Source organism: Micropterus salmoides, unplaced genomic scaffold, assembly GCF_014851395.1.
Source record: "Micropterus salmoides isolate LMB-PRFRI ecotype aquatic unplaced genomic scaffold, ASM1485139v1 Ms_hic_scaffold_10, whole genome shotgun sequence".
Lineage (NCBI taxonomy): Eukaryota > Metazoa > Chordata > Actinopteri > Centrarchiformes > Centrarchidae > Micropterus > Micropterus salmoides.
Window position 1 is genome coordinate 21,304,476 of NW_024040041.1, and position 23,442 is coordinate 21,327,917.

Genomic DNA, 23,442 nt, shown 5'->3' on the forward strand with positions numbered 1-23,442 from the left:
AGAAGAACGGATGGACTGGTGCTGCTGTGTTACAAATTTCTTTTGTTTACTGGATGTTGTTTACCGATTGCTTAAGAGATAACAGCACAATCTGTTGTGACAGATGTACACGATCCTGTGTGTGCAGATTTCCAACACACAGGATTTCCAAGTCATGTCTTTTTAATACCAATCCTGATCTGAGTACTTAAATGCTAAGTGCCAATACAGATGAATTATCTGCAAATGTTTCCTTAATAATACAGCTCCACAATGCACCATAGCGTAAAATGCAGGGGGTGCAAAGCAAGCAGTCACTTCTCACTACCTTATAAAGGATATTTGTGACTAGATACCATTGACATTGACAACTAGCTTCATCAGAAACTGTTATAAAAAATTCATAGGTAACTTGGATCATTTACAAGCATTAAAGGCTTCTACATTGGTGGATCATCATCATGTCAAGGACAAAACTAAACTTCTTACAAAGTTTCAGAGTTGGAAACACGAAGAACCAGCCTGGAAAGTCATCAAGACCAGGGCAAGGGAATTGAAAAAGAAGCTCTTTAGTGCAAGAGACCAAATACCTTTTTTCTATGGAAGCAAAGTACAACCCTCTTTCCAAAAAAGTTGCTGTCCATCTATCCATCCATCGTCAACCGCTTATCCTGTGCACAGGCTAGCGGGAGGGGCTGGAGCCAATCCCAGTTGACATCAGGTGAAGGGCGGGGTACACCATGGACAGGTCGCCAGTCCATCGCAGGGCCACACATAGACAAACAACCAGTCACACTCACACCTAAGGAAAATTTAGGGTCACCAATCAACCTAGGCCGCATGTCTTTGGACGGTGGGAGGAAGCCGGAACTCCACACAGAAAGGCCAGGGTTTGAACCCGCAACCTTCTTGCTGTGAGGCCACATCCACCAGACCACCGTGCCGCCCCAAAACACTGAAACCCCATATCTAATTGAAAATAGCAAAAAGACTTATCAACCCAAGTTGTTTCCTTCTTTTCTCCTAGACACAAATGAGCTGCTTTTAATACCAAAGTGAGACCAAAGGCCTTTTCTCCCACTTCTCAAATTCATCTCAGGAGACACAACCATATCAAATCTCATTTATGTCTGACTCTGATCAAAACAAGAGATCTCTAACTGATCTTAAATAAGTCTAATTTAAGTCTCCTGAACACTGGACCATGAGATCAGAGAAAGAGTTCAAACAAAACTCAGCTATGACTCCTGGGATCTCATGATTCTTCTCAAATATGTCTCAGTTTTCTCATATTGGCTTCAGGAGCAGAAAACTCACCTCTGTCTTACTCTGATCAACTGATGAGATCTCTACATTATCTTAAATAAGTGTAATTTCAATCTCCAGAATGTGGATCAGAGAAAAAGCTCCAAGATATTTCTCAGTGTTGTCTTAGTGACCTCACTTAGGGGTTATTTTACTCAAGTACTTTACTTACGTCAAATGTTGAGGTTGAGTATTTTCTTTTTAAGGGGGTTTATACTTTTACTCCCCTTAATTTCAAATCTTTATTGTATTTATTGTACAAGTCACTTTCAAATGTCATGTTTTCCAATTGGTTAAGGTAGACCGAATCCACACAAGAACTGAGATCCAACATGTATCTGTCATACAGAATAAGCACTTTTACTTTTGATACTTAAGTACATTCACTATGGAATACTTTTATACCTTTTACTTGTGTAGAATTTTGAGAAATTTAATTGTGGATATAGTTTTTCTCCTCTTTTAAGTAAAGGAAAATTGTACTCTATTTAAAGACAATCAGTCTTTCATTGCTAATTTTAGCTGGGTGGCACAGCGGCAGTGTTGTCACCCTTTGAACAGTAGGAGCGGTGTTCAAATCCAGCCCAGAGCAAGCCTCTAGCATGGTTCTCCAAGCATAGTCAGTAATGTAATACAAACATCTTCTCAGCTCCCAACTGCTTTTTAGGAATAATAAGCAAGACATTAATGAACTCAAAAAGATACAATGATGAGATCTCATCTGTCCATTTATCCTATTGTATTCTCAATTCAGTATCCATTTGTCTTACCCAAGTCTCAAAACATCAATCTCTCTTCATCTTGTCCTTTTCTCCTAAGGAGTTTTAGGAGCAACGATTCAGATTGGAGTGATCTCAAAAAGATATACTATTGAGATCTCAGTGTTTTCTCAAGAGTTAAAGAAAAGACTTCTGAGCAAAAGATTTTTCCTCTGGGAAATGTTGAAACTGAGAAATGTTATTGTTAAGGAAAAGTACATGCCTATTTCAAATTTGATGCCAGCAACACTTTTTTGAAAAGTTGGGATAGGGTCATGTTTAACACTCTGTTACATCACCTCGTCTTTTAACAACACTCGGTAAGCATCTTTGAACGGAGGAGACAAACTGCTGTAACGTGGAAAGTGGAATGTTTTCCATTCTTGCCTGATCTAGAATTTCACCTGCTCAACAGTTTGGGGTCTCCTTGCCGTATTTTATATTTCATAATGTGCCAAACATTTTCAATGGGTGAGAAGTCAGGATTGCAGGCAGGCCAGTTTGGCACCCGGACTCTTTTACTATGGAGCCATGCTGTTGTAATACGGGCAGAATAAGGTTTGGCGTTATCCTGCTGAAATAAGCAAGGTTGTCCCTAAAAAAGACAATTTCTACTTTGCATATGATGCTCAAACATCTGTATATATCGTTCAGCATTAATGGTGCCTTTATAGATATGCAGGTTACCCATGCCATGTGCACTAATGAAGACTTATACCATCACGGATGCAGCCTTTTACACTGGGCACTGATAACAAATTGGATAGTCCTCTCCTTGTTACGCAAGGTCCATGATTTCATATTTGGAATTGAAAGACCACAATCCTCAGTTTTCCACTTCGCCTCAGACCATCTTAAATGAGCTTGGGCCCACAGAAGGCAGCAGCATATCTGGATCTGGTTTATACAGTTTCCTCTTTGCATGGTAGAGTTCCAGCTTGCATTTGTGGATGCAGCAACAAACAGTGTTCACAGACAATGGTTTTTGGAAGTGTTCCACAGCCCATGCAGTGATGTCCACTACAGAACCCTGTCTGGTTTTGATACAGTCCCGAAGCCCACGGCCATCCAATAGCCTATTGGTTTTCGGCCTTGTCCTTTGAGAACAGAGATTTCTTCTGTTTCTCTGAATCTTAGTTATATGATGTACTGTAGACAGTGAAATCTCCAGATACTTTGCGATTTTACATTGAGCAATATTTGCCTGCACAGTCATTTACAGAGCAGTGAACCTCTTCCCATCTTCCCAGCCTCTATGGAATGTTCTTTTTACACCGAATCAAATTAAGAACCTAATGCCAGTAAACTTGTTAATTGTGAGAAGTTCCACCAGGTCTATGCTTGTAGCATTTCACAACTTTTCTAGTCTTTTGTTGTCATTGTCCAACATTTTTGAAAGGTGTTGCTGGCATCAAATTCAAAATGGGCTTAAACTTTTCAAAAAAATAATACAATTTTCAAGCTTCAACATTAATAAGTTGTTTTTGTGTTATGTTCAATTAAATATGGGGTATCAATGTTTTGCACATAATCACATTTTGTTTGTATTTACATTTTATACAGCCTGCCAATATCCATTATGCAGGAACACCTTCAACACTGAGTACCAAACCCTTGTGCACAGGAGAGAGAGGGCAGAGAAGACAGCAGACTGCATTGACAGCCTGCAGAAGATAGCAGCACATCAGGATTGCTACTGGGCGGTAAAGGATTACGTTCTTAGGAATGTGATTGATCACAAAGAGGTTGCAGCAGCCCTCATCCTCCATTCTCTTGTTATAAAGGCATTCATCATTCTCATCACTGCCATCAACTCCTCGTCTTCGCCACTGTCCAGTGCTGCGGAGGTCTCACTGCCCAGCATTCACAGAGACAAAGCTGCCCTCCGTTGAGACAGTGCTACTCTGCGTCACATAGACATAGCAGCTCAGCAATCCAGAGACTCCAGAGATCCAGAGTTTGCTGCTATCTATTTGCTGGATCTTCAGAGTCTGAGTAAGCCAGCTTTCCAGTGAGATTGCTTTCCAGCCCACCAAAGATTCAGCTATCCAGCATTCAAGAGACAGCTGATCGGTACTCCCGAAACTCTGTCTACTAGAACCCTTAAGACTATGCTGGATAGCAACAAACCCCTGACTCTGCTGAACGGCAGGGAACTTTGGTTTCCCCTGAGCTGCACTTACTTCTGGACCCTCCTGAAATGAAATAACCTTTTTTCTAGTTCTACTATTGACTTTGGCACCTGTGCAACAGCAGGTCATGGAGTCGGTGCTACAGCATTCCCCAGTCCAAAGCAGCAGCAACCCCCTGACCCTCAGGAGCAACTGACATGTCTAGTCATTAGTGAGTTGCATTTGTTTTTTGTTTCTGTGGGAGAATTTTCTGTTTGGAACCCCAAATTGCTACCAGTGGCTGTGCCATCAGTGTGTGAATGTGAATGAATATAATTTCCATTCTGATGTGCAGTTGGCACATTGGCCTCTGCCATCAATTTATGAATGTGTGTGAATGGGTGAATGTGAAGTAGTGTAATGCACTTTGAGTGGTCGCAAAGACTAGAAAAGGTGTTGTAAAAATACAGAAAATTTACCATTACCATAGGCTGTTTTTTAAATTTTTAAATTTTGTGTTTTGTTTAAATAAGTATCAAGAGAACAGATTCCAGGCATGTTAATTTCTTACACTTGCCGTATCCTTGACAATACGTGATGATCAGATTTCTCACTTTTTCTGATTTTTTGGTTGATTTTGGTCTAAATTTGAGTCAAGATGTGTTTGAATCCTAACAATAACCATTTAACTAATTTCCTTGGGCCAAACTTGTATGGAAAAATACATACAAAATAAAATACTGTTTGTTCAAAAGTTATGCTATTTTTCTGGTTCAGATTGACAATAGGTATAATAAATAGTTAAAAATAAACCCCATAGGACATTATTTCAGCCTGTTACTTGGCAGAATCTTAACATAGACACTTCAAGGATTAAGAAAAAAACAGTGGCGAAAAAAAGCCACCCTATGCACGTGGACCTATGTTTCCATCTAAACTAAGAGTCTGGGTTGATTAGCCACCAGTAGTCACAATCTAAAGGTCTGCCCTATATATATCACAAAGCTCTACTGGAAGTCAGACTTCAGATAATATCCAAACTAAAGAGCCATACTTTCCAAAAGGCCTGTTCAGTGTAATAACAACAGTATGCAGTTAGCATTAGCTGTAGTACAGGCTGAACAAATTCCCAGAATGCCTGAGGGATCAGAGCTACTCTTGTCTGGTCTGACATCGGGTCATCTGGTCAGGGCTGGTCCAGCTGATATCACAGCACTGATTCTTGTGCCCTTAACACCATCAGACATGTTACCCTGATATTACACTTTTGTACTGGGTTTTGCAGCAACACAGAATCTGTAGTATCTCTTGTATGAGATGATTAGATGTTGTCTTTAATTAAAAAAGCAGAATCTGTTGTGGTTCATTAGGATGTTGAAATCACATCTTCATGTAAAACTGATGCTCTACACTTATGGCACGAACCAAACAACAGCCAAGATACGTCAGTCACACCAGACTGGGCATTAAGCTCTACTATACCGAACTTCTTTTGTGTAAGTGTGACAAATACATGTAAATTCTTACCAGAGAAAGTGATCAGGCATCATTCTGCGAGTGCATAATGTTCAAGCATTGTCCAGGTACAGTAAAGAGGCTGACATGAATGCGTGTGAGCACATGCTCTTGCTCACGGCATGAGTGTGACAGCAGTATGTGACGGTTGTACAAGAGTTTTCCTCCTTATTTCTCTCTCTCTCTCTTACTCTCCCTTCCCACAAACACATATAGAGACTTATTTCCTAACACACCAGCCAGCCTGCACCACTTTCTGCAACTTAGCACCAAGTAGGAGCAATGATTAACCCAACTCAGTATTTGGCCCCTGACCCCATTTTTTTGTCCCAACACGTAACATTGGCCATTACATATTTGTGAAGTTGTCACGTGAATTTGAGAATAACATGGGCAGAGTGCCTAATGGAAGATATAAAAATGTTGATTACTGCATCATTCAGCATCAACAAAAACTCAGAACCATATACATTTCTTTTTAGATGAAAACAATATTCTCTTGTGAGTAATAGTGATTAACCTTTGAAGCCAAATTGAAGACCCCTCTCCAGTTACCCTATTCCGTGACCTTAACACCTTCTTCTCTAACCCTCCTTCACACTTTGACCAATTTTCCTAAATCTTATTTCACAGATGTGGCAGTTTTCTGCTGTGATTCATATTGCATCTGCATATTTTTAAATTTAACATCACCAAATGCCCCAAAGCTGAACACAAAATAAGGTTTCCCCTTAAATGAGCAATCTCTGCTTGTTATGCCCACTGCTCAAAACAAAATACAGCAAAGCCAGAAAACGAGAGGATTTTTAAAGACACACCCTGAAGACATTCATTCGTAAGTCTCTCGTGCTTCAGTTATGCAGATTTGTCACGTACAATATGCCTGCTTGGGTGCCTTTGATGCAGGATGATGGGAATAGCATCGGCCATTTGGTAGGAGCTGGAGTAGAACTAATGGGCTTGAAGGTGTGAGGCTAATTAGGCTTGTGTATTCTGCTATTTTGATATCCTGCTGGAGCTACAGCCCGCTGTGGATCCAGACCAATCAAGGTACTATGGAACATGTGTTGTTTAGCCCCACTAGCTCTCTGTTACAGGAAATAACCTGGTGCTTTTATCGCTATTGTTGCACATCTGATTTAAGCGTTGGAATGACAGTTGAGAGTCACACAGGCAGAGCCAGAGGGATCTCATGAGTTGTTTGGGGATGTTGTTTGGGCCTTTTAGTGTTTTTTTTAATCCTAAAACGGGTTACCAAGCCAACATGTTTCACCCCTGCATGGGGATGTGTTCAATATGTGAAAACTAATGTACGCAATAATGGGGATGTTTTGCCTTGGACTTATTTAGTCATGCTTGTCCCAATACTAAAATACATGAAATTTTAAAAGACACACTAAAGGGTCATTACTCCCTTTGATTATAAAGACAGACAGCAATTTGTTTGAATAATGCCTGGTCATCTATCTGTATTAATGTAAAAAATACAATGACAATCACAAATGAATGACGCAAATTCCCTGATTGTCCCAAAAACATTAAAACTGCTCTGCGTTCAAGTGCATGTTGGATGGCTCAATACAATGGCCACGAACAATTACTGTGGTTTGTTTGAGAGTACTTACGTTTTATTTGATTACACTGTCTAACAAATAAAATTACAAAAGTGGAGTGTGTGTGCATGAATGCAGGCAAAGGGGAGCTGCAAGCATTAAAAACAAACCTCTTGGAAAACACAATGACTGTCCGGTTCAGAAAACAATTAATCATGCAGTTTTCCAAATGCAGAACCCTCCTGTATCACTCATCTTATAGAACTTTTGTTGCCATTGGTGAGGCCTATATGCATTTATCAATATGGAAGTAACATCCACCTATCTAGACATCAGTCGCATAGATGATCATTAAAGTAAAAATGCACCACAATTCTAAAGCTACGCTTCGTGTGTTCTTCCCACTTCCCATATTTTGACTAAAAAACTACGGCAGTCCACGCCGGGCTCATACCTTAGGGGTGCAGATGTCACATTGAGCATGACAGTGCTGGATAAGAGCCATACTATCTGATAATGCGGTGAAGAGTTCAGAGGAGACGAAGCATCATGTTGCAACACGCTCTGCGACTTGGCTGCTGGAAGATGGGACATCGCTTATCTAGGCATTACACTCTGGATGACTAACCTGATTTTTGGTGCGATAGCACAATTATCTGTTACTGTGCAAATGCTCCATCAACTTCAGCTATTTAAATTTTATGTCTGACTCTAAAACTGTGGGGATGTGTGTTTTCTGTGCAGTAGCTGAATAATAGATATGTTCTGTGAAGGAAACTCTGTGTTTTGTTGTCTCACCTTTGTGTGTTTTCCGACCTGTCTGATTGTCTGCCCTGCCCTAATTAGTTTCACCTGTGTCTTGTTATCATCCCTTCACTTGTGTATTTAGTGTGTGTGTTCATCTTCGTCAAGCGTCCCAGCTTTGTATCAATGTTTCATTGTGCATTGTATTCCCCCTGACTTCTGGACTTCTTGGATTTTGTTTATTGCCTGCTCCCTTTTTGGATTTGTTTGACTTTTGGACTGCCTGCCTGCTTTGGACCTTTGCCTGTCTTCACCTTACTGTCAGCTTGTTCACCTTTGGTTTTATTATTAATAATAATAATGAACTGAACCTGCTTTGCCTCCTGAGTCTGCACCTTATTCCACTCCCCTGTGTATTTCTGTTCCTTGAACTAAACGTGATACTGCAACCATTAACATCTCAATCGATTACCTTTCGTTCAATGCACTTAAGCTGTTATCTGATACTAGTACCTGTCTACCTTTACTTCACTGAGTGATTCTCAACATTCCTCAGAAATTACTTGGAAAATCCTTGGAGAATATGTCTATAATTTTATATGGAGCCTGATTTTTGATCCAATTTCATTTAGATTTTATATTAACGTATTGTAGAGGCTCAGGCAGCCATTCTTTACAGATATGCAAGGTACATGTCTAACATGTCCTGCTACAAAAAAAGCAGACCAATGACTCTTGATTTGCAGTTACAGCACCACACCAAAATGTTACAAAAAGAGAAAACCAACTGCTTTCTCCCAGGGAGCTTTTTGTAGCTGAAAGTCCTTCAGCCGTGAAGATTACAATTACACAAAGAGGAATCTTTCCCATAGCTGCTCATTGAACACAGACTAACAACAAAAGCCCATTTTTCTCTGGAGTGTGTTTCTGTGTCAATGTGTGTCTTAAACATGCATGAACACTGACAGCAGCCGCCTTCTGCATCATCCAAACCAGAAAGGCAAAAACACTATTTTTGTCAACGGAGTCTGGTGGCTTTGACACAATCAATATAGCCACTGTTTCTGGTTAAACACAAACAACTTTACTCTTCAAAAAAATGTTTATCTTATCCTTTCCATAATGTTGTCAGAAGTTTATAATACAATCTGAGCCTGTCAGTGGCAACTTTAGTGGACGTATTTTGTTGGTATGCAATTGCCCTTAAGGATTACTTTGCAGTCCTCTTTCCCTGCTGCTGACTGCAGCATGCTCGCTCACTGGACCAGTTTCAAAAAATGATGTCCCAATTAGTCACATAGATACAACAACATGGGAACATAGGGATGAAAAATACCGATCTTGGCCTTAAGGCTTGATCTTTGCCATTTCCTTTATCTCTAAGAAATGCAGGAAGAGGGTCATCCCTCATCCCATCACAAACTGGCTGGCCGACAGCACAAGTCAGTGGTTGCATTAGGGAAATCTGTGGTTCTTTTGCCATTAAACTCAAAACATTACTGGTAGTCCTTTCTTTGAGATTGTGTTTTCTTTCTGCAGTTGGTTTCTCGAAGTGTAACTGATGAATGCAGAGAGACAGACAGTCAGTCAGCCTAGCCAAGGCCAAGTGGAATTTGTTTTCTGTACAGTATGTTATACTATGCAGCACAAATATAAATGGACAGCAGCAGGCAATCGACATATCATCACAACACAATATGCGGAAACAGTCAACATATCATCACAGAAACCGTATACACAGTAGGTGCATGGTATGGCAGCTTAATCGGATGTGAGTGGGGGCCTGGAGGGAGGAGTTCAGAGTCCTGATAGCTAAGCAAAGGGGAAAAGTTCATAATATATGTGATTGGATGCTCCTGCTGCTTTTTGATTCTGAGAACCTGCTGCCAAGACCTGAAATTTACTATTGATGTTTTAGATTGCTGAAAAGCATTTTGTGTTCATACTGCATTATAACTATTATGTGTTGTAGCAGTAAAGAATGCACAACACAACAAAATTAACCCAAAAATTCTTCACCAATAGCTGACAGAGCTAAAATATTTTTGAGTAGATTTAACTTTTTCTGAAAAAAATAAAAAATAAAAAAAATAGACATTAAAAGACAAAGACAAAATTTTAAATTGGTACCCCTACTCTTAACGTTTGCTTCCTCACCACCTGTTACATAAAAGCCACTGCATGAAGAATCCACATATCTCAGTGGTGATTTTGAACACACAGACTTCTTGAAACAACATATGAAGAAACATAGCTATGTCTTTTTCACCAAGTCTACATAATCCAGGTCGTGCCTGTGAGGGACAGGAAAACTTGTTGTATATATATATATATATATATATAGGTTTTTGCTCATCTTCTGTCTCTTGCACAGACTTCTACATTTTTCCATGCGTCTGTGAGTATAATAATTTTGTTGAAATGGTTTCTAAAGTGTCCTTTTTTCCACCCTGCTAAAATATTCCACAACTGGGCTTAAGCTGCTCTTACATGCATGCATTTTAGAGCATTTGTTTAAAAAGTCAACAGGACATTGTGCTTCACTGAAGGTGCGAGTCAAATGTGTCAGTAGGGACACTGTACAACAATTTGTTGAAGGATCAACACTTCTCACTTGATTATGCAAATCACAGGATACAAATCAAACATACATATTGACCATATGTATGTTTGCAAAGAAATTAGGAGTCACAAAAAAAAGTTATATCTTTCTTAATTAATTCATTGTCCAGAAAATAGTAGTTCATTGTCTAATGTATCCAACATCTATAAGATTTTGAACAAATACAGTGAATCACTAAATGTTTACACTAACACAGTAAAAGTATTTGATTATTCATCATGTCTCCTCTCCCCAGTTTCCAGAGATGAGATATTTTTTAACTGCAAGGAGGAAAACAGCCTCTAGAGACTATGTAAAAGGAAATTAATTGGCCCATGTCACACTATTTTCATTATGGACATGACAGGAACCATGGTGTGTAAGAGATATGGAGACAGTGTTAGGCCTAAAAAACACATAAAAGACAGTGGTTCAGATTTCAGCAGCACTGTAATGTGGCTGACCTCTGAACTGCTCAAAATGTTTGTCACTGACCCTGTTACAATGTAGGGAGAGCAGAATGCGACCCGTCTGTGTCCCGCTGTCACAGTGCCAGTGACCCAGAAGCTGGATGCTCAAAGCCTCTATTCACGTGTTTTGGTAAACATTCACATTTCCTATTCAGAGGTCAATATTTGATGAACGTGGGTGGGAAACAATCACAAACAGTTGTATAACGTTAGAGATGCACCTGTATTGTTTGAGCGTGTGGGGCTTTTCTGTGTTGTACATGGGCATGTGTGTGGGAAGTGTTTGGCACTGGCTGGATGCTGTTTCATACACTCTTTCATGATGTGTGTTGGACCTGTGAACTGCGCCTGCTGTGAAGCAACAACAACCCTACAGGGAGCCTTTGATTATCAGTTACCATGTTCACCATCCCGCACTGTTTCTGCAACAACTGATTGTCTAGTTGAGTCATCCAGTTTAAAGATTTATATGTTGTATCCATCACTGCAAAGGATTAGGCCATGTTGGGTTTTTTAAAAAGTCAGTAAGAAATTAAATAAAAGAAGTAAGAAATTAAGCTAGACTGATAAATTGAGCAGGTCAATCAATATATTGGCTGACATTAGCTAATTGCAGCTATACAGTATAAGTGTATATGTCAGCCAATAACTTCTAAAAAATTGCAGTACTGAAATGTGGTCATGTGAGGTCATTTAGATAATGTCCAACATTGACCACTGAAAAGTACATTGTTCAACTGTAAAATATCCCATGTAGTATGTATCTTGGTCACAGTTCTTTAAAAAAACAAACAAATGTAATGTTTGTTTATATTATGTGTACTATTTCTATCAGTATCAGTTGGGCTAAGGTAAGAAACAATGGATGAACTGAACTGTGTTGTACATTGAGTAAAAGAACAAGAATAAGAAGGAAATGTGCTCTTCTCTCCTAATTTAACATCACCTGCCCTCAGCTGCTTCTTGGAGTAGACGTATATTCACAAAGTGATTCCTAAACCCCAACACAAAGGCATCAGTTTCCTCCTGGGACAGCCTATGTTGTGGTGCAACCAGGATGGAGCTCTTCATCACAAACTTGTTAAGATTTCCATTACACAAAGCACACTGCTGTTTGTGTGTGTGATTATATTGATCATGAGCCAGGCCAGGCCAATCACACCTCCTGATAACACAAGCCAAGAGTTTCAAACTGCCTCTAGCCAATTACCACAAAATGAACAAGATGAATTGCCTGAGATTAAAAGAGGATTTTGAAACAACAGTATAATTACAGACCACCACTGTTGCCAGTTTCAGCAAAGAGCAGGACCACCATCCTGTAGATCTGTGTGCTTCGCAGGAATACACCCATACAAGCTTTAAACTAAGAGCAGACCTTGGCTTTGCCTGTGTATTTGCTGATATTCACTGAGAGATGCAGTGATTGCAGAGCTTGAGAAAATATCTACATAATTTGTATTGCTTGTAGCTGCGTATTGCATTCACTGTTTCTGTGGTAACCCACTTGCTCCAGCTACAGATTAAAAATTATGTCCCTCCCAATGCATGAAAATGGATAGACAAAAACACTGCATTGATTAGATGGTAAGTTTACATAATTAACTGATATCTCAGCATAGTGGGAGTCAAAGTACTTTTGCAACAATGTTTTGGCAACTTGCATCACGTAAAGCGAGAAGCGAAAAACATTGCATCTGTGTGTATAAGCTAAGAACCTTAGTGCATATAGATCGACGCAGGCGCTGGTGAAATGTAACATACATTTATTTAAGCACTGTACTTGAGAACAATTTTGAGGTACTTAACTAGACTTAAGTACTTCCTATGTTATGCAACTTTACGCCTCTATTTACATCACACTCATATCCTCACATCTGATAAGCTGGAATACTATTACTACATTTCAGAGGGATTCACTCTGCATGATGAGTATTTTTACTTTAGATACTTACTGTAAATTTTGCTTTTACTATTTTGAATGCAGGAATGTTTTGCTATTTTTACTAAAGTAAAGCATCTGGATACTTCTTCCACCACTGCAACTGGGTAAATAATCACCAGCCATTACTGGCCTCGGTGCAATAAAGCTGAACCCCCTCCTGAGCATCAAATTGAGGGATGGAAGCTGCTAAATTAAGTCATAAGGGCATCAAATGCAACCCCATGGCCACATATTTATAATGCACAAAAATAGTAAAGCATTTTAAAGTTGCTTTCTCTTTAAAGGCTGCTTTAAAATCCGGGCTGCCTTTCTCTTTAAACATGACAGTCAGGGGATTTCTTATGATGCTCTGGCAATGTACAACTTCACTTAGTCCTAACAAGGGCTAGAGTTCTGGGAAAGAAGTCAATGTTTGACAAACAATCACTGTTATTAGAACAAGACCACATGATAAACCTGCCAAATTAAGTCCAATGGGGGTTAGAGCTGTTAAAATAAACAAATACAGGGCTTAAAGAAAGACCCCAAAATAAATTACTTTCACTGTCTCTGGACACAGAGACAGTTTTTTCTCCCAGAAAAAAAGGCTGTACTAGCAAAATCACACCAAGAAGACTTGTCAGAGTCACAAAGCAGATCTGAAAACTTCAAAGAGCCATGATCAACACTTTTAGGAAACACAAGGACACAGGCCAGCAGACTGGCATTAATTCTTTCTTACACTAAAGAGACAGCTCTTGATAGATGCTGTACTGTCTGATTTAATGATAGGGTTGTAATTAAAACGCTATAAATAGAAATTAGGACATTTCAAATGAGGCTCCACAACAAAACGAACAAGAGAGGAGACAGATGTAGAGAGATAGAAGATAAAGAGATAGATAGATAGACACTTCATTTCACTGTAGCCATTTACAATGATATTTCCAAAACAAAAACCGTGTATGATGTGTTGGACCATTATATGTTTAATATATATGTTTAGCAGATGAACTCACACATCCCACTCCAACTCTGTCCATTGTAATGTTTAATGTTCATGGGGTAACTCTAAATAGACCTGCTGAATTATGAAAGGACTTAGGTGATTCCTACGCCATGTCTCCTCTACCTTGTATCCACATGTCTCTATTGTACACTGAGCTCTTCTGGATGCTGGCAGGCAGTGTTTATGTGCAGTAATCCCCTGATCTCCCCTACAGTGCTCTGTCACTCCGCCATCAGCCTGGAAGTCATCAAGCACTTGGAGGAAAGGAATGTTTGTCATATACAGTGGCAAAACTGCACAGCATAGTGGACCCCAAACATAGATACACTGAATCTCTTAAACCTTATTTAGCAAGGCAGTTTAGTGCCCCCTCCTCCAAAACAAATGTCAGAAAAATGACATCATATACAAAGGAAAAGCTGCAAGGGAAAAGTCTTATAGTCTGATCCAGTTTGCCCTCTGTGCCAGAACTTTATCGCTATCCAAAAACAGTTTTAAAAAAAAAAGATCATTGCACTGGATGACAAATTCCTTTCATCAACACAACCTGTAACTTTATTCTAAAACCACTCAACAGCTGCATTTTCACTCTCATGTTCTGACAGGAATAAACAACTTTGACTATGTTCATTCTCAGCTTTGAAATAACATGTGTCTTATATGTTTTTTCCAGAAAATAAATAATTTATGAGATGCACGAATACATCAATAATAATGATCCAACAGCAATAATATGCAACATTATGACTATTTTATGTGTGTAACACTAGAAGTCTATGACAAAGAGGCATGACATAACCTATTATGCATCAGGCTTTGGCCAAACACAGATTACTTAACAAGTGAAACCTACTGTTGTTTCGTGCTGTTTGTTGATAATAACAGAAAGATAAAACAACAGCAGCTTTATCTTTAAATTTCCAGGAGAAGAAGGTTGTGAATTATTACTTTGCTCACAATGATTTTCCCAGTTGGTTACTTTCTAACCTTCAGGTTACTACAGTGATTCAGTGAGAGATGTAATGTGGGTGTGTGGGTGTGTGTGTGTGTGTGTGTGTGCGTCTAGCAGGTCCTAGCACTAAAATAAGTGGAGAGGTTGAGGTTTCTCCGAGCTGACAGTAATGTTATCCCAAAAAAAGTGATTCCCATTAAGCCCTGAAAAAAATAACTCCTTAATGTATATTAATGCTGTCCAAAATATTGAACACATTCTAGCTCAGTAGGTGTTGATAAATTAATTCCCTCCTATGCCATAAATTGGTCATAAGCAGACATCCAGGAGGTTTTAAGTTGTAAATCTTAATGCATCATTTGTTAGTATAATGAAGAGACTTTCCCGCTGTGAAACATAAAGTAACTTGAGGGCATTTGTTTCTGTTCACTTGGTTCCCACAGTCTCTCCATTTCTTTATCGCTCTCATTCCTCATTTGTGTTATCTCACTCCATTACCCCCTCTTAGCATTGGTATCATCCTTAATCTAAATGAACTCAATTCCTTACTACCACTTGGCAGAGAAAGCAAAGCAACTTATCTGCCACTCCATCTTAGACACACATTACGCTCTGCCACTCTCTCACTCACCTCTCAAACACACCCACACAAACACACATACAGCAGAATGATGCACTTACAGTAGGTGCCAAAAGCTATCATTATGTAAACTTTGCCTCGAGCGCTCTCTAAGACTTACAGAGCACTTGTGTTCACCAGAGGTGTCTCATTTGTGGCTTTTCATGCGTGGCCATGTTGTTGTGTTGTTGTTGACTCCAGCTGCTTGTTAGCAACAAGAAAACAAAAGGTGCCTAGGTGTATTTAATTTAATGTAGACATCTGCTCTGCACAAAAGCTAATGCTTTTGTTCTGCTGTGCTGCAGACATACCTAAATAGTCATCTCATTTATCAAGTGTCATTTATTATGTATTGTCACATTAAGAGCTTTGGGGTCACTTGTTGCAACTAACCCTACATATGAATGAATTAACCATGCAATAGACCTGGGTCACAGGAACAGATGTTATCTACAAACACATATCAGTTTCTCCCAGCCTGAGATACATTACAAAGCTAAAGAGCTAAAGAGCGCTGATGCCGTCAAATGCTTCTGGCCTAGTTTGTTTTCAGACATTTAATTCGGCAGGCATGGCCTACAGCGTTATCTTTTCCCATGTCTGTACATGGAGATGTAGTTTATAGACTGTAAAATAATAACATATCCTGCCTGTCATCACTGAGGAGGACTGACAAGCACTGTGCAGCATCAAAGTCTTCAGTAATTTATGAGAAATTGTGCTGCTCGGCAAACAAGATATTAGCGTGTTATGCAAAAGCGAGCAGCAGAGTGAGCGAAGGGAGGGAAGCTGTTGATGGGATATCAGTCAAGAATGTTAAGAAGAAAACCAAATAGTTTGGTGATCCTTATTGTTAATTACTTTAAATACTAGATCTCCCCAATTTTCCATAAGCATTTTCTGACCTATGCTTGGGTGGAAGGGGAGCAAAGCAAGCTTTCAAAGCATGAGGGATATAAAATCCAGTTTAAACTGATCTCCTTTTTTAAAAAGCTGGTAAAAAAAAAAGAAAATGATGAGCCTTGTGTGTAGTATAACAATATGTATGCTATGACAACATGTGTAACACTATACAGTGTACTTTAATACAGTTGTGTCACACACAGCTAATGTTATCTGCAAAGTGTAGCCTAATTGGGCAGTAAAACAGATGAGCACACAAATATGTATGCACACACAGTCAAACACATACAGTATTCTTGTCTATTCTTATGAGGACTTTTCACTGAGTACATGCGTTCTCATATTCTTTTTCTTACTTTACATCTAAATGTAGGTCATCCTAACTCTAAAATAACTTCTTGTATAATTGAAGACTGACCAGCCACGTAGCAAATGTTTTAACGCTGAACGTGTAAGCCTTAAGCTATATGACACTACAGTATCACCGCTGTAGACGGATTTATCTTCTCTAAAGCTTCTCTGGAGGAATGTTACACCCAGTAGCGATGATAACCAAACACACTAAGAAAGGACATGCAAGGAGACATCGGATTATAATTGAGGGGGATTCCTCTTGCCCATATGTTTGTAGGTAAGATCTGTTGTGTCTTGAGTTTTCGACACTCTCAGTAGTTTAGCACAGGTCTGTCGAGTGCATGAATAATACTCCATAGAACGTAAAAGCTGTGTGCTAGTATGTAATAAATATTTGATGTGTTTAGTATATGACAACGCAGCTCTGTGAAGGGCGGGCAGCATAGTTAATGGCAGCTCTTTAAAGGAGGGGAAGAAGTGTGGTATGACAGGAGAGGGGTGCAGAAGAGAGGTGGCAGCGCAGAAAGAAGAAGCCAGGGAGTCAGTCAGCTAAAGACTTGTAAAGGGGAGTCGTGAAAGAAAAATAAATGCCCTGATATTGCTTAGTTCTGCAAGCTTAGTGGGGATTATCTCTGTCTTGTGTATAAATCCTCACCAGGAGTGTTCAGACTCAATACAGAACACATTTTAGAGGAAACCCATTCATCCAAAAAACTGCGGAGTTGGCGTGCCTGGTTATAAAACACTGCTTCATTTGTCAGTATAATATGAAGGTAAAATAATTAAATAGCATGTACAATATGTGATAGTGTACTTTTTGTAGGCTACATATATTTTTATTGCATCTGGGCCAGGTAAAAAATCTATCTCAAGCTATTCTTATTAATCTTATTAAGTTATTTTTTGTCATAGCTCTAGGGATATAAAAGCAGAGTATGGATTTATGGCACAACTTCACCTAATTCCAAGGCGCATGATGAAGGGAAACCGTCTAAAAGAGGTCAAAACTCCAGCAACACATGCTGGAATTTTGACCCCCAACATTTCAATTTGTCCAATGCTTTGGTTTCTGACTAAATACCTGCAAAACTAATGACATTTCCATGAACCTCAACTGTACATTGTTTGTTTAGCAAATTCTAGCATGCTAACACGCTTAACTGGAAGCAATTCGCTCAAGCCAACATTCGCACACACACCACGTCTGATTGACCAGCTGTGTGGAGGTCAGTCAGCAGCGAGGGTTTGAACATCTCTCTCTAGCTCTATTTTTCATTCTTTGCAAAACATTTCTTTCACTTCGAATGCAACTCTATGAATGCCTTGCAGGAGAAACTGTCTGAAAGTGTGTGGGGATATTGTTCATTGATCTCACTATGACAGCCAGCTTTTCACGCCACCTTGCCCTTAGTTGTGTTTTCCTACAGGAACTGAAGGAGCATTAACATCCACTGAGTGCTGAATACACTGATAGATAACTTAAAAATATACTGATTATAATCAGTAAAAAAAATTCAATTTGAAGAGCGAGAGAGTTTTATCATACACATATGTGCAGAACTGATTCTTGGCAAAACAGTATTTTTAATGTGGTCACACAAACATTAGGTTACAAAAGGTTGATTAAGTCACTAAAACCAACACCAAACCATGTGGGTGTTTCTTGTGACAGGGAGTGTATGTGTATGTGTGTGCGTGCGTGCGTGCGTGCGTGCGTGCGTGCGTGCGTGTGTTACATGTGGATGGAGGTCAATGTCCCCCACTGTGTACACATCATGTGGAGGCCCACGTCCAGCCCCTCGGGTCAAAAACACACTGACATCAGCAGTCTCTTCGGTGACGCAGGAGGACATGTTGTTTTTCAACTCCCACTGAAGAAAGGCTTCATTCATTGAAAGGTCCTCTGCAAGTTATTAGTCTGAAACTGTCTGCATTTCAAATCCCTTAATTTATGTCCAGCCCTCATTGCATAGTGTTACAGCACCAACAGCAGTGTTGACACCTGTGCTTAGGTTCACCATTTCCCAGGAATCTCCGTCTCCTGTCTCACTCTGCACCACCAGCCTGAAACCTTCCCTCACTACAACTCACCTTGCCTGCCCGGCTCTTCTTCGTTTCTCTTTGTTTATAAAAACCTTGTGTTTTACTGAGACTATCCTACGAGTTTTGCTTTTGGGTCCAAAGATCTCTGACATCATAAAAACTGTCACTATGATCCTAGGATATAGGAATAGGAATCATTATTTGTTTTTGATCTTTCAAATGTATTTTCAGTGTGGCAGATTTTTTAAATTCCATTAGTACTAAAAACAATTTTTAGCACAGTTTAGAGATTGCTTTGTTTCTTACTCAGAAGGTACATAATCAGCAACTCTTTTGATTTTTCTCTTCACTTTCGATTACTGGAAGCAATTTCTGAGCTGTGTTTATAGCATTTAGAGCAAAAAACTGTAATTTCTCCCTTTCAATTCCTTCAGATGGAAACACAATAATACGTAGACATGGGGGGACATAAAACTTAAAATGTGTAGGAAATCAGTCTACTCCTTATGAGTAATTTTCATTCGAACGCATTAAAACCTGAAAACAATGTGCTTTATCTACCATTTTAGATGTATTCATTGCTTCTGTTTGCTTTTACCTTTGTTTATATATTTCTTATTCATGTGAAGCCTTTGCCGCATCACACTCATTGCAAACCATTTAAATGTTAAAACACTAACATTAAGCAGCACTGCAGAAGTGTTGACACCTGCGCTTAGGTTCACTACTCCCCTGGAATCTCCATCTCCTGCCTCACTCTGCACCACTAGTCTGAAACTTTCCCTTACAACTCACCCTGCCTGCCCAGCTTTTCCTCATCTGCCATCACCAGATAATTCTCTTTGTTTTCAAGTTAACTGTGTTTTACTGAGACTAACCTGTAAGAGTTGGGTCCAAAGATCTCTGACATCCCAACAATTGTGACTATGATCCCAGCAGTGGGAATGGTCTGTGTGCTGCAATAGCTCATCACGCATGAACTGCACTCACTCTACAGGGAAAATATATCATTATTATATTATATATCTAAATTCACATAAATTACTCCTACAATAATGCACAGCTCCACCAAAGCTGGAGGCAAAAATAAGCCAAGACTCCCTCTGTGGTTTCATCATTTTTAAGGGAATACTGGCACATTTTCTGGTTGAGGTTAGCCAAATTATCTCAAGCTCTGCTGGATGCAAAACATATAACAAATACTCTAAAGTCATGGTCCAAATCATGAGTTATGTTTTTTTGGTTATTTGGCTTTATAGATTTCTTAGGGTGTTGAAAATGGAACAAGAAATGTTTGTTTAATAAGTGACCTTGTTTCACTTAAACCGTTGTATACCCTGCTGGTTATCTGCGATGTGATTCGGTCAGCAATGGCACAATTAGGGCTCATTATTTGTATTTGATGATGTTTGATAATGCATTCATGTGATGGTTTGAGAAACATTATTATTATACTTTTTCAAGGATTAGAAACAGACTTGTGGGACAGAAGCACCTGATGTTTTAGTCTTCATATAATTTCACTTAAAAAAAAACAACTGAAAAATCACAAATAGAGTTCACTCTAAGATCAGCAGTGGACCAGAAAAGTTGTCATGTGGATGGTGTGCGACCTAAGCCCATTGACAAAGGCATGGTTGAGACAGTTTCCAGTTGTTGAGATAACGCGAGTGTTGTTTGTGCTCTGTACTGTGATAATAGACCGGGTTGGGGAGCAAAAGGAGCTACACTTGACCCTCGACCCACACACGTTACGAGGGAGGAGGCAGTATTTTTAGAGCCTGTGGATCTGAACAAACAGAATGGCTCAATAGTGTTACCTTCTCCAGGGTATACAAAGCAGTTCAGAGAAAAGCAAAACGTTGTGGTGTTCTTTGATCTTTTCAAATCCTTTTCCACGACTCTGCTGTTATTGATCCTCCTGCGATGAATCTTTTTGTTCCAGTCTTCCACCTGACATGGAAATGTCTCTTTGTGCACTGAAGAGGAATTTACTTCCCACAGGACACGCAGGTCAACTCCCCCACTGAGCATGAACGCAACTACCTTTTCAGATTATCAAATCTGATCTGCAACTACACCAGTAGTGACCCCTAAACAGCCATTTGCGCATGGCCCCTGCTCATTCAAGCCTGAAGCGTGTAGGCTGGTCATTAGTGAGTAATCATATAAGCCACATTGAGGCTGATTGTCTGATTCATCTTAGAGCAAGACAAGTGATGTGTTTCCATCATCACAACCCACTGGCTTCTCTCAGGCTAACATGACTTATCTGAGTCCTCAGAGATAATTCCAGTCATGACCTCCTGAATATGAGGCTACATATCTCAGTCCATCTACAAAACATAAGCTCTGATTGAATTTAATGGGCCAGTTGGTACTTACCAGATACCCTAAGAAGCTGGTTTAAGTATTAACATATGAGAGGGAGCTCTACATATTTTTTATTATTTATTATTTAATTATCTGTATAACTGAAATATCAAACATGGTTGGCTCTCCACTCTCACTCCCATACCTTGTTCGTTTTATATAATCAAGGGTTTTGGCAGTTTAATATGTGGGACTTCAAAAATACGAATTTTTATTTAGACAAAACTATGACTTGAAATAATCTAAGAATTTGCTTTTTTATTTTCAGCAACGCAGCTGGCTAGTTTGAGGTCACCCATGAGAAAGCCTATGTCTTGTTTAATCCAAACTAGCTCTGTGTGTTCTGCAATTCTCAAAATGGAGCTGTGTATTACATTGTCATACTGAAATCAGTATGAGGGCTTGAGTATTTGATTTTGACTGACAATGTCGGTACTGTAATTTGATAGGTCTAATGTTTGTGTAGAAGGGCACTAAAAATTGTATATAAAATCACTACAGCTCAAGCAGCCACTGGTGATGTGTGATACCACTTAATTCCTATACCAAGTAATACCCAGGTTGGTATTTCCAATACCAATCCCAATACTTCTAGTTTAATGTGTCGGGGAGCCGTTTTGATGCGTCATTGAGTAGTTCACACATAACGACTGGTGACCCCTGATCACAGCCTGACGGTCGCCGAGATCACTGACACGGCAAATCGGGCTTAAAATCGTGTAGTGTGAACTAGGCTTTAGCTGTCCCAGTATAAATATTCTCTGTATGAATTCTCCATGATTCTCCAAATCCATGGTTCGATTCAGACCTTGATTTTTGAGCCATGGCTAATTAACTAGCCTAACTTGCAGACATTATCACTCGATCATGACTTGACCAAAATAGTCACTTGATACACTCAATTATAAGACAATAAAATAGGTGTACACAATATATATATATATGAAAAAATATAGCCCAGGCCTAAAGTTTGCCCTAACTTTAAATACAGTGCTTTGTGAAATAATAAATTCCTACTAGAAAGAGAAATATACCCCGATAACACAGCGGAAGCGAAACACAAGACCGTGGACGTTTGTTTGTAACGGTTCTGAAACCGAGACCACAAAACAAACGTCCACGGTCACGTGTTTCGCACGCAGCCCTATTAATAGGATATTATTATTGTGTACAGTTCCCTCCCACCTCTGAAAGCCACGTTGTAAATAAAATTGATTTCATAATAATGAAAATTCTGCTGCAGAAATACATTCACTATAACAGCTACAGTGTGATGAATAAATAGAATTTCCCTATAAATAAAAAAAACATTTACAGCAAGCAGGTAAAATAACAAATAAATGAATCTTTCTACATCACTATGTTCAAGCTCCAACAGTCAAACAGCTGCCTTTGAACCTCATACACACTACCACACTATAATCCTAAAACTATTCTTTGTGGGACTTTGAACTGATTGAGCAAAGACATGAGGTATATGATTTAAGTGTTTTGGTGTCTGGCTGGTAGCAAAAGAGAATGTGGTGAATTTTCATGCTGTGAGCCTCAAATTGCAGAGGTCTTACAAACCAAAAATGTAACGATGCATTGGATTTCTCCAGAGAACGACAACTTTGGTTTATTTACAATATTAAAATAGGTTTCCCTAGTTTAGTGTGTGTGAAAGTGGAAAAATGAATCACACAGTGTTATCTGACTGTGGCAAGAGCCACTAAAACACAAATAGATAAAAAACACTTTTCAGCTCCTTTTCATTCACAACAGCTGAAGTTCGAGTGTTGATTCCTCTTGACCGCAGCTGCAGACACAATCCAGCCTGTCCAACGTGAGGGGACATACAACTATGGCACGTCAGATTGATTAATTTTGTCGTTTTCCCACTGCAGAGCATTCAACATTAAACACTGTTTGGATTTGTTCACAGGGGCAGGAAGGTAAGCTGTTGGCAGCCGCCCAAACCACAGTAAGTGATGGAATGTGCTGCACTTCATATCTGATTCTGGTCCTGGTACTCAGCGGAGAACACAAAGGAAAGACAACAGACGCTACCCAGTGACCAGAGAGCGACAACAGGACACCACTCAGAAAACAATCTGCTCTGCAATGTGGCCTTTATGGAGAAAACCAAAGACATAGTGACAGGCACCCATGACTGGAACAACAAACAAAACGAAGAAACGCTAACATGTTTAGCCTCATTTGGGATGTATCTCAACTAAAACCTCTAA

General features: G+C 39.4%; 1 protein-coding gene across 2 annotated transcripts in view; it reads right to left on the reverse strand.

Moving 5' to 3' along the window:
- gcgra (glucagon receptor a) overlaps positions 1-23,442 on the reverse strand; it is a 38,719-nt gene that overhangs the window by 11,934 nt on the left and 3,343 nt on the right. Inside the window, exon 1 of one of the 2 annotated variants that reach the window (XM_038702404.1) lies at positions 570-707. The exons of the other annotated variant lie outside the window; for it this stretch is intronic. The gene's annotated coding sequence lies outside the window, so the exon portion shown is untranslated. Of the gene's footprint in view, positions 1-569; positions 708-23,442 lie in introns of those variants that run through there. 2 annotated transcript variants of the gene reach the window in all.